Below are 13016 nucleotides of genomic sequence, written 5' to 3'. Positions count from 1 at the left end.
ATGCGGTAATTTTAATTTTTCAAGCATTGAATTTACTTTTTACTCATTTTAAATTGCTCCAAAGAATTAACGTCATGAAATAATTCATTTTGAACGAAATAAGTTCACCTTATTTTTAAGAGCACAAAATAATCCTATAACTGTGAAAATGCATGTAATATTCAGCAAAATTGTATGTGGTATTTTTATATTCTTTGCATAATAAGGTAATGTCAGATCATTGTTGAATTACATTTCTTTTCATCAGTCCAGGCTTTATTACTTTTACACTATTTCACACGACTTTAGCTTATCTTTAGTTGAGGAATGCGTTTTTCTTAGTGTTCTTGCTTTTAGGTCATTTTAGAATTGACAACAGTCCTCGCAGAATCATCAATTCCACAATATTGTCACCCTCCAGGATTTCTGTGGAGGATTTCATGTGATCTCTGTGTGATATTCTCAAAATAGCCCTCACATATACTGTGACCGTTCACCATCATGCTATGGACATGTTAGGAGGTCTGGCTAATTATATATGCCGTTTTCCGCAACATCCTGTGACATATAATGCAGTAGTTAGCATTCTGTATGTCAAACCGGGGTATGATCCGCGACGCGCCAGTCCGGAAGGAGCATTTTCCTACGCTGTAATGAGAAGAGGGCAACGCAGTATTGCTAACCTTGAAACCGCGCTCTCTTTCCGAGCGAGCGAGAAGGGATGATAACGCTACGCACGGAGATGGAGGTTATTGGAGACTGGGCCGAATTAAGGTGTGTTAACTTTTGAAAAATAAATGCCCACTATAAATTCAACACCGCATTCATTAGTACCACTTCACCATAATTTACGAAAAAGAGGAAGAAGAATACTTCTATATGAAATAATTTTTCTAAATTTATAAATCAGGTCCCATTCGAACCAATGTATTTTATGCTGACTGTCAATGCATATAAATACAATACTTTAAATATGGATCAGTAATGACGCCTATCATACAGTAGTACGCAGATCAAAGGCGACTACTGAAATCTGACAACATGTGGAAAAAGTGGGGGATATTGCACGATGAAACATGACGCGTGATTTTTCAAAAGGACGCTTTGGAAATTATGAATGACCTATTGATCGCTTTGGTTTCACAAATGTTCAGTAGAAAGTAGAGGTCATAAGCTTTAATTCGATTGTTATCACGTCGTTCAAAGACTCCGATTACCGGACCGTCATTTTCAACAGGAACATAATTCATCTCCCCCCTGACCATTTTTCCGGAGGTTATAAATATAGCCTGGATCCAGATACTGTATCTCATTCTCATCCGTGTAGCTGCAGTGGTAACACCTTACCTTGTTGTCGTCTGTGTAGTTGCAGCTCAACATATTAGAAGTGGACCTGGATATCAGTTATTTGGATATCAGTGTACCAAGTGTTGTGCCATTGAAGAAACACATCAATGTGATGTAAATATTTTTACGGAATAAGCCGTGTGGTACAAGTTAATGTACATAATTGCCGAATAGAAGGCTTAATTTGGCATTTTATCATCACAGTCGTGGAAGATAGTTATGACTTATGGTGCAATCACCAATGGAGGGCAAACGCTTCAGGTTATTTGGCGTAGTGAGACAGTCAATTAATCTACGAGGGTTAATTATCACCGCTCCTGAGTATTTAAGAACGAGTGACATTTTAGCAAAAATTAAATAACTATTATTGACAAAATTAATATTCGCATCCTCCAGGGACATTCGTTGTAATAGTCTGTGTGACGGTCAGGGAATGAACAGTGATTTTTACAACTTATCACTACTTGCGTTAATCTATTTCAACTTAAGAGTGGACCTTGTTACAAGTAGGCCCCCCTTTGAAAGTGCATAAAACAGTATTTGATAACTCATTCTCCATTTTTCTGTATGTTCGTGAGTGGTCGTCGAACCCAAGACTCGGAACCTACAAGAGTCGCGCCTGAGTGCCTGCGATTGGCTTTACAAGGATCGTCCAGAAATTCAACTGAGAAAACAACAGTTCGAGTCATGGATCGTCGTATGAAGAGGAATCGAGGACTACCAGGAACAAGAATATTCATCATGTTCGTGTAAAGATCTAAGATGTACCCTAGATGACAGCAAGCCTTACTCACCAAGTGTTAAGTACATACTTTTATATACCCTAAACACGAGAGATGCATGCCAGTAATAATAATATTTGTAAATATTATAATGTCATAATTAAATATTAAATATGTAGGGAACATTATGCGCGTATGACTGGGAAAGATTTATTATTATTAGTTAGGATCATCAAGTGATTTTTAAGATAATCATTGATATTCAACAAAATTCATTTGCATAAATTATTATATAGACTCCAAAGTTCTTAGCTTATATGAACTGTCTTTGGGAAAAACGGCTAGTTAGCTAGACTTATATTTCTTCGTCTGGTAAAGATCTTCAGAGTAGTTTGGATATAAATTATACGTTTGCGATTCAGGTATTTGTAATCCCGGATAATATTAGATAATCATTGGAGTTGATCCAAACCGAGGTGTAATTAATTCATAATTATATATGAAATGTGAGAAGAATTAAACAGCCTAAAATAATGGAGTCTTCTCTGTGAATTAAATGAACGGATTGAGATACGATGGCATGACATGAGAGGGCGAAGCTGTAACATGTTATGTTGTTGGAGTGATAAGGAAGAATAAATAATTATAACTGTAGCGAGATATTAAATTGGGCTGAATATATAGCCAGATAACGAGTAATAAGAAATAATGGCTTTCAAGTGAGTGCATACTTGACAATAAGCCGAGATGATATGTAAGGAATGAAAGAAAGAGTGACGGACGATTTATGGTGACCGCAACCCAGGACTAGTTACAACTGTTATTGTGATTGACAGGTATATGCCGGTCGACCGTAGGCCGAGCAAACTTTGCAGTCTCCAGCAAAACGATGTTAATGGGCCAAGCTCTTTTCATTCACCGAAGTAGTCTCAATCCTATTCTAATTATACGTTGCGAGTAACACGGATAATTTCCGGATTTTGTGAAGGATAGATCCCTTCTCATGTTAAGCATTAATTTAGCCTCTGATTGGAGTTCAAAAATTTTTACCTGGGAAGCCGAAGCCTGTTGGTTCGAATGATGCTGGAGAGAAGATTTAACCAGATATTATGGCTTGGTTAAGCCATATCTTCAAGATGTGTTGTGTAAATATATTTGATATTTTTTTTATATGTATGTTTCTGTGTGTTTTATTATTTCCCAAAGTATACTATGGTGATGGGTTTGATTCCAGCTTTGAATGATTAAAAAAATATGTAATCTGTTAGGTAAACCCAGGATACGCACATATATGTTCAGCGTGTATGTTCATCGTAAGTGTTCAATGTAAATATACATTTGTCGTAGTCAAATGGATCACATGTTCGATACTCGGCAATGCAATCTCTTGTGTATAACAGATGTGCTTATATTGTGTTATATTTTTTTCTCTCTATCCAAATCATGACTAGTAAATAAAGGATACCTGGTTCTTACCCAGGAGGCTCGAGTTCGACCCCCGGTACCGGAACCATATTTAATATCCATTTGTGACGAGAGTTTAACAAATAAATGATACCATTCAATATCCATTTTTTTATAAATAAATAAACTTATATATTAGTGTATGTTGATCGAATGAATTGGTGTACGACAAGAATTAATTATGCCTGGACAATTTCAACAAAAGAAGGCATACAATGTATATAGTTGTGTCAGTTTAATTGTTTCTTTTGCTCACATGTTGAGATAGAACATTATTTGTGTGGTTCACATCAGTATAAATAAAATGTTTAGAATAGTGTATATACTTGAACGGAGATTCTTCTCATTTAACAAATATTAGCATATTCCTCTCATATTATAGAATCCTACTTTCATTATTTTAGATAGTGCCTATTTTATTTCTTTATCGAACATTCCATTACCCATATTGCTCTACGAATTCAGCCGGTGATCTTATGAAAGTAGGGAGGATGAGACTTCAAGCCTGATAAGTGACTTCCGGCGGTTCTCATCCAAATGTTCCATCTATACATCTGTTTGTGAAACCAAGTTAAATAATATTGCCCTAATTATACCCAGAGTAAGCCTCATTTGTTGCCCAACTAACGGGGCCAGTTTCATTTTGTCGCCTGTTGTGTTCAGGTCTGATTCATACTTAGTTTTTAATGCGACGATTAAGGCCCTAACGGTTACAATACTGAGACTTCCTTTAGGATTTCTACTAGTTTTTGGAGTTGTTTTATAAGATTTACTATTTTATATTTCTTACATACTTTTAGAAGTTCGGGCGCTATATTAACTTCACCAGCCCTTGTGAAAATCTCCTTGTACGTTTAGCCTTCTTCCAGAAGGGTGATTACCCTGCTTCCCTGGTGACTTTTCTATCTTAGAGCCATGTCTAAAATATTTTACATTGTTACTGGCCGCTTACCAAGATTTGAACTTCGAAAAACCTGCTTTTGAAAGAGGCTGCGGTTCAAATAATGGACAGTGCGTATAAGATTGTTGAAATCTTACGTCTCCATGATTCGGACTCCATATGAAACTGTACGGCGTGTAAAAACTACAAGTTTGCCTCGTTTTGGTAAATGCTTAATTGAAATTAACTCGTGAAGCAATAACAATGGTACCTGGATGGAAACATAACTCAGAATGACCAAAAAAATAAAAAAATTCAACACTGCTGAAATTGCCACCAGAAATAAAGCATGCACCAAATACACTCACGAAGACAATCACCAACAATTTCAGAAATTAGGCAAGTGCTCGTTGTATTGAAGAGTGATATCCGCATGGGTGATTAGTAACATTTCCAGTTTTCCTAAAATAAATATTTGTAAATATCACAGGCTTAAGGAGAAATTAAATATGAAAATGAGCTTCCCAATTACTGGTGGTGTTTTCAATATTGTTCACCTGCTAATGTCCGGATCAATGGCTAAGTGGTTAGCGTACTGGCTTTTGGCCACAAGGGTCCCGGATTCGATTCCCGGCAGGGTCGGGAATTTTAACCATCATTGGTTAATTCCTCTGGCACGGGGGCTGGGTGTGTGTGTTGTCTTCATCATCATTTCATGTTCATCAAGAACCACAGGTCGCCTACGGAGTCAAATCGAAAGACCTGCACCTGGCGAGCCGAACATGTCCTTGGACACTCCCGGCACTAAAAGCCATACGCCATTTCATTACCTGCTAATAAATAAATAAATAAATAAATAAATAAATAAATAAATAAATAAATAAATAAATAAATAAATAAATAAATAAATACGCACGTGCGAAAGAAAAAGGTTTCCAGAGCTACTGCCACCACTGTAAACGACTTTTCATGTACTTTTAATAGACTCACCCGCGTTACAGATCTATAAAGACAAATCCGAGGTTAGCCAATCCGAATTTCATATCCACATTGACTATTTGAAATTTAACTATTTTTCCTATGAAAGATATTAATGAGCGTTCATTTTTGTCAAGTCTCCCTATTTATAAAATATTAATGAGGGATAATACAGCGGTGGCCATATCCAAGCGCTGCACACATTCAGATCTTTAAGGATTTTGACCTGTTAAGGTAACTGCTGCCTAGCCAGATAGCTACGTATTCAGCGTGACGACTTTCTCGGCCTTGCTCAGTTTTTTTGCCCAGGTTTCATATCAGCTGATCTCACGGGAACGAGTGAATTCGTGAACCCCGGTACTTATGAGGGAGTTAGTGCATGTTATGGTTTATGCGGATGGTATGAGGTTGTAGATTACAAATATGAATACATTAGGAGCTGTCGTCAATTTTATTGTACTTCACGGACAGTACATATTCAACAATCCCAACCGTGGTTTGCTATTGGCTCTTGATAAAATATAATGAATTCGCGCGTGTCCACGAAGTATAAAGTACCGGAAACAGAATATTTTCAGAAGAAAATCTCGACTGTTCACGAGGAAGACTTCTACAATAATGAGCGTTTGAATTTAAGAATGCCTTACCCTTGGAGAGCTGTAGTGGTACGCTCATTCGTCACCAGGTGGCTCGCTGTATGCTGGCACAGCGCTCCAAGCGGGAGCTGACGTCAACATTAACACTAGAACGGCCGAACTTTCCTCATACCTATCAAGGCCACAGGCGGTCATTTTGACCGCTGCCACTTACTGACATATATCTAGCATCCAGGATCTGGGAAACATACGAATGTTCAATTATTAATTTTAAAACAACATAGTTGACAATTGGGATGTATTGTATACAGATCAATCCATTGTTAAGTATTAATAATTGTTCATATTCTCTCACTTCTAATAGGTAAAAATGAAATATTTTGACGGACTTGCTATTGAATTCCTTTATGAAAAATGATAAAAATAACAGTCTCAATTTGTTTACAAGCCTATTTAGGCACTTGGCAAGCAATTTATGCAAGTTATATAAGGGACAATATCGGTGTTCCCTTATCAACTACGGATGTAATTTTTGGCGTAAATGTACATAACCCTAAAAGATTAAAAGTTACAAACGCACAATCTCGTGCATTAAAATGTACGGGCGTGGAAATACCTTGAAATTCGCTAACGGTCAAAATGACCGCTGTGGCTGTTCTAGTGTTAAGCTCCATGGAGACGCGCAGCAAATTTCTCTGCGAAACGTTAAGAGTTTCACCTTGTTTTCTTGACACGGCATAAGCCCAAAGCATGTCTACAAGTACGGGCCGTGAAAGCACTAATGTTAACAGGAGAAGGTGAACTTCACAAACGCCTACTGCAGGCAATCTTCTGAATCAAAATACTTTTCAACGTCAAAAATCGGTTCGGGTGAGGTCCGCTTACTTGATGTTGAAGTAATCGCGTTGAGTTACAGTCCAGAACTATGTAACAAATTCTGCAAAGAGAGGTCAGAGTCCATGATGTATCAGGATGTACACTTGAGTGCAGAATGTTTGGTCCATTCCCGTAGATCACAATAGTGTTTTTCTACCGTAAAATACATCTACCTAATTAATTCCCGACGTCATATGATTCTTATACTGCTAACTGACTTGATTTAAATGCAGAGAAACAGAAAACAAACTCACGATGTTATGTTCGGCATGAAATGAAGAAGGGCTGAGAAATAGCCTCCCTTCATGTCATTTGCTATGAGTGGAGTAAATAAGGAAAGGTGAGCTAGCACAAACTGTTATGATTAGAGACCCTACCAGGTAGAGGAAGGAGAGAAATGTGAGGAACCTGTATCGCTAAAAAGCGCAACAACTACCACAAAAGTCGATGGTTTCTTGTAAAGTAGAGAAGGCAATATAGTCGGAAGATATTGCTGCCATTGAAGCAGGATGTAGCGCTGTACAGAGTGCTGTACTCTTACGACTGTATCTCAAGGAACCGTTGTGTAAAAATTGCCATAAAAGGGGTTATTGCATGTGTAAACAACATAAGTAATGTTGATCTATTAATCAATCTCAGTGACTGATTTAGCTCCATAAGCACTCAGGTACCAGTAATCATGCAAACCTATAATAATAATAATAATAATAATAATAATAATAATAATAATAATAATAATAATAATAATAATAATAATAATAATAATAATAATAATAATAATAATTGTTACCGTGTTTCGGTGGTAGTTAGAGGTGAAAGAAGGTACGGGGTGGTGAACAGGTCTCAAGCTACGAAAGTAAAATTAATTTAAAATTTAACAAGGTTATATTTTCTTTTCAAAATAAAGAAATAACAAGCATGGCAGGTACAGAGTAGCAAGTCAATAAAATGTAGTTACAATATTTACCGGATTTGGGCTTCGCGCCCCGGCTTCACAATTCTTGGGCAATCAGCCCAACCTTACTCCAAAATAAGTTTTAACAGAGAGGCAGAAAACCCCATTCATGCTCAGGAGCACTTGCTCCAAATTACACAGAAAAGCCTCCTCGAGGCATACAACACTCAATTTTCAAGAAAGAGCCACTCGCTCTTAAACTTTAAGCCTCTCAAAGGCCACACCAAACTCCACCTTCAAGTTGTCCTCTCAGGACATAGACACAGGGGTAAACTACCCAACCTACTGAGGTCTATTAAGTGAGAAAAAGATTAATTGCATGACCTCTAAAATAACAATTTGAGAGGAGGCGAACTTGCGCTCCTAATACCCTTTGTTTAAAACCTACTTGGCACTAGGCCGTTAACACAAGGGCTAATCCCATACTAAAGAGGTGACTTAAGAAAGAAACAATTTACATTACGTTAAAGAAGAATAGGTTGAGAAAAAAAAATAAGATCACCTCAAAACAATATGAGTGGGAGCTCGAGAGGGTTAAGCACTCTCTATCCCGATATGCAGTCTAAAGATAGAATAGATACCAAGGGTCTTTACATTTTAAGGAAGGTTACATTATGGAAAAACTTCGGACCCGCCCCGAGAGTTAAACTGCTGAACTAGCAAAGAAAGAAGTTATTAATCGGCCATTACCTGGTTGTTGACTGCCGCCGAAGAAAGAGGCGCTTCCCGCCCCCTGCTATGTACTTTACACACGAAAAGATGGAACAGAAGTGGCGCAGAGACCCTAAAATCAGCAGTTTATATACTCTCGCGGAAAGTTCGAGGCGTTTTAGGAAGAAAAACACCCGCCCACAATCTTTTATTGGTGGTTAAAGAAAACCCCTACTCAAGATGAAGAAGAAACATATCATTGGTGGAAAATTAATTTAAGAAATTCGGGATTGGCTAAATTCAAAACAAGGGGAAGGAAAGGGTTAATATTGCCAACATAAACAATGACTGAAAGAAATTTAGCAAAGAACAAACTTTTGAAATTAAATTTTCTCCAAAAAAAAACAGTTCTTTCGCTCCGCACTAGGATGCACTATTGTTGATCTTCAGTAGTGTCCTCTAGAAGAGAAAGTTCACACTTCTTACTACAAGCGAAACAAAAATACGTCGAAAATGACACAGTTCAAAAACTCCAAAATTTCCAGGTAGTGACATCTTCTGAGAAAGTAGAAAATTAATACCGTAGATAAAGTTCAGACTTCCTCCAGCAGAGGAGTTTCAACTAGCGCAAATTTTAAATAAGCGGCGTGGAGGTGTACCGCCCGGTACAATAATAATAATACCTCTTGTCATACATCTGTGGGGTCGCACATGGGGATTTGGCCCTGTTATACGGCCGGATGCTCTTCCTGGCGCCAGCCCTATATGGAGGGATGTAATCACTGTTGCGCGTTCCTGTGGTGGTTGATAGTGTAGTGTGTTGTCTGAATATGAAGTGTTGGGTGAACACAAACACCCAGTACCCGAACCAAAAGAATTAACCGATTGAAATCCCCGACGCGGCCGGGAATCGAACCCGGAAACCCTTTGAACCAAAGGCCTCAATGCTGACAATTCAGCCAATGAGTCTAATAATAATAAAAATAATAATAATAAAAATTTAATTTAACAGGTGTCAGCTAACGCTACTCGCTGGCGTTATGACCCTCCGCTCACGTTCTGTGGGCAGGTACAGTAAGTAACCTGTCAATCATGTTTCTAGAAGCATCTCAGAGGGAAAGGACGCTGACACTGGACTGAGTAGCGGGTCAATTAGACATTTCATTACCAACCTAAATCACAGTTCACATAAGGGTCAAATTTTTGCACGCATGTATACATATTGAAGTGAAATAACAGCGCTCTATGTAAAGGCTATGACTGATGGTTTCTCCAGACCAAGTAATTGCCTATTATAGCGTCATCGGAAAGCTACATGTTTTATTATGTCTTTAAACAGCTAGCAAAAATGGTTTCATTTTAGAGACCTCTCGACAAAGTTGTAAGTAACTGGTACATAAATATCTGTCCATTAGAGGACCTTGATCTGTTTATTTTAATGTCCTTACACGCGTCTCTACAGGAATAAGAATTATTACATCTCTTCAATTTCTTCTTTCTTACTCCATCTCCTCACTTCTCATCTTCCTGTAGCGTTACTTAAAAACTGCAGTACACCACTATTTCCAGAGGTATTTTCGCCTCATGCATGGCCAGGCAATGTTGGTAAGACAATCAAGATCATTTATATGCATAAGGTGGATAAAAGAAAGCCGATTCACACATCATTCGCACACGGCTTAATCTTCCTAATGTGATGTGCTTATTACCCGCTCTGTTCTCACTGATGACTACACCGAGCTCGCTTGCTATTTTTAAGACCTCTGTAATTTAAGTGAGCTTAAGTTTCAAGAAATGAGACTACCTTAACGTTCATACGCTGGCATATGAATTCTCCTTCATACATAGTATTACAGTTAGCACAAAGTTACCATGTGTTGCTACAGAATGAGAACTCCTCTAATTTGACTTTAAGCAAGAAATATATTCAAGGGAAATGTACGTAGGGTATAATACACTTTTATTGTGGGTCGTAGAGATGCTAAATCTAAATTACTTTAAATGCATACACACAAACATACATGTTCTAATTTAATATTATTTATAGGCCTATAAAACGTATGTATGACATGCTATATTCAATATCATTACATCATCTTCATCATCTACTAAAGGTAAGGCCTTATCGCTGCATCCATGTTTGATGGTTCACTGCCATCCCCTACCTACCGGCATATGAATCACAATCTAGTTCATCGACTATATTGCTAATATAACATATTTTAAGCCATCACCACGTTCTCTTCCCCAGAACTTTACCTTCAGTAATGAGCTGGAGAAAAGTGACGTACCTCAGTACGTGACAATGAATTTCGTTTTCACTACATTATGCATTTTATTACTTTTATTGCTATTTTCATATTTATTTCCCTTCTTCTTCCTATTTTGTTTACGTCGCACCGACTCAGATATGTTTTATGGCAACAATGAGAGACGACAGGTCTATAAATGGTAAAGAAGCGACCGAGGCCTTAAGTAAGGAACAGCCCCAGCATTTTCCTGGTGTGAAAATGGGAAGTCACAGAAAATCATCTTCGGAGCTGCCGATAGTGGGATTCGAAGCCACTATCTCCCGGTTGCAAGCTCACAGCCGCGCGCACCGAACCGCACGGCCAACTCACCCGGTAGCGGTATTTCTAGGCCCATAATTCGCGACATTTAGGAGTAGGACGCACATGTTATAAATATTCATTTTGAGGCTTAGAGGGATTTTTGAGCCTCAAAGGATGGACAGTACAGTAGCTGAGTTTGCCGAAAGCCACCGAAGTCAAGCTAATCTCAGACATCTAGTCGTGCCGACCAAGTTGTTCGATGTAGTGCCCTCAGTGCACATACTCATCAACTTTCTCAAGACTTTATTCATGATCGTAACTTTTATGTCGTTTGGGCTCATGGTCTCAATTTTGTGCAGGTTCATTTTCAGTCGTATATCTTTGGAGGATTTTTTAAGTTCTTGCACCGTTGTTTTGAGTTCACTGCTGATGAGGTCAACATCATCAGTGCAAAATGCAAACTCGTGTCCTCATCCCGAGGTGGTGCAGCTCTTTTCAGGCACACCCCCAATGGAGGTGAGCTGCATGTACCATTTCAACCACATACCAGCCCTCCTGCCATTCTTAAATTTCTGGCAGTACCGGGAATCGAACCCGGGCCCCCGAGGACGGCAGCTAATAACACTAACCGTTACGCTACGGAGGCGGGCAACATCATCAGTGAAGTGCAGGTAGTTCTAATAGTTTCCTCAATGTTAATGTTTCTTGTCTCAGTATAGACTCCTATACATATCTTCTAGGGCCAAGGAGGAAAGTTTTGGCATCACCCTGTCTGTCGTCTCACCTGATTGGAATTTTACCCGTGTCCCAGTCTTCTTTAATTTTAACGCTCATCGCTGCATGTTTATAGATGTACTTGATGAATATCGTATATACAGAGTGATTCAGCAGCCTTTTCCAGCATCGTTTGCAGTTGCCCAACTAACGTGCACATGCTTATAGGGGTGCTATTCTCCTGCAGGCGTACTGTACAGTGAGCACATTTTGCACACGATTCTGAACCCAAGCAAAATGTTATATCATCCGTTCGTAAAATACGACGCCATGAAATCATGTAGCAACGTCCATTTACCACGTAACTATGTTAATGTGTCGTTCCTCGTGACCGGGTGTAACGAAGAGGGTAATCAATGCATAAAACTAGGTAACAGTCAGTAATTAATGTCTTAAATACAGAACCGGATGTCGTATGTTCTCTGCTCTCGTCGTACGACCAGCATGTTTCCATTAGTGAAGCGTAGCGTAGCGGATGTGGTTAGGCGTTCGCCTAGCAATCGACGGAATGTACCAGGGGCGGTTCGAATCCTGCATCTTTCAAACATGTTTGCATCGATATGATGTTTGAATACGTAAACATAGGCCCACGTTTGCCACATTCAAAATGTAGAATGACGCTATTATTCATCTTGTGCCCTGCGAATACTCTGCTGGTTAGGGCTTAATGTACTGTAATGTGTGCTGTAATTCGGCATGTTTTCCGCAGAGGAATACATTGACATGCTCCTCATTTATGGGATAGCAAGACAAAACGCGTGTGAGGCACTACGTCTGTACCAAGAACGGTATCCCGACAGGCGACACAAGGCTGCTACGACATTCTACCGTGTTGAAAGACGTCTAAGGATAAGAGGCGTGATTTCCAACCAGCCACCAGTCCGCGATAGGCCCGTTACATCGGTTGAAACAGAATAGGCCGTTCTGGAGGCAGCTCGTAGTAATCCACACATCAGTACAAGGGCGATTGCACGACAAGTGAACACGGACCACCCGTCTGTCTGGCGAATACTGCATGAACATAAATTTCACCCATGCCATCGTGAGCTACACCAAGAGCTCCACGGGGGGGTGGGGAGGGATTTCGAAGCTCGAATGGAGTTTTGTCCGTTGCTATTAAGCAGGCTGGATAATCATGCAGCATTCGCATCGCACATCTTGTTCTCGGACGAATCGCGCTTCCACAATAATCGGAACGTCAATCGTCACAACATGCACTATTGGAGTCCGGACAATCCTCAC

The sequence above is a fragment of the Anabrus simplex genome, chromosome 1 (genome assembly GCF_040414725.1).
Source record: "Anabrus simplex isolate iqAnaSimp1 chromosome 1, ASM4041472v1, whole genome shotgun sequence".
Classification (NCBI taxonomy): Eukaryota; Metazoa; Arthropoda; class Insecta; order Orthoptera; family Tettigoniidae; genus Anabrus; species Anabrus simplex.
This window is presented reverse-complemented; position numbering follows the sequence as displayed.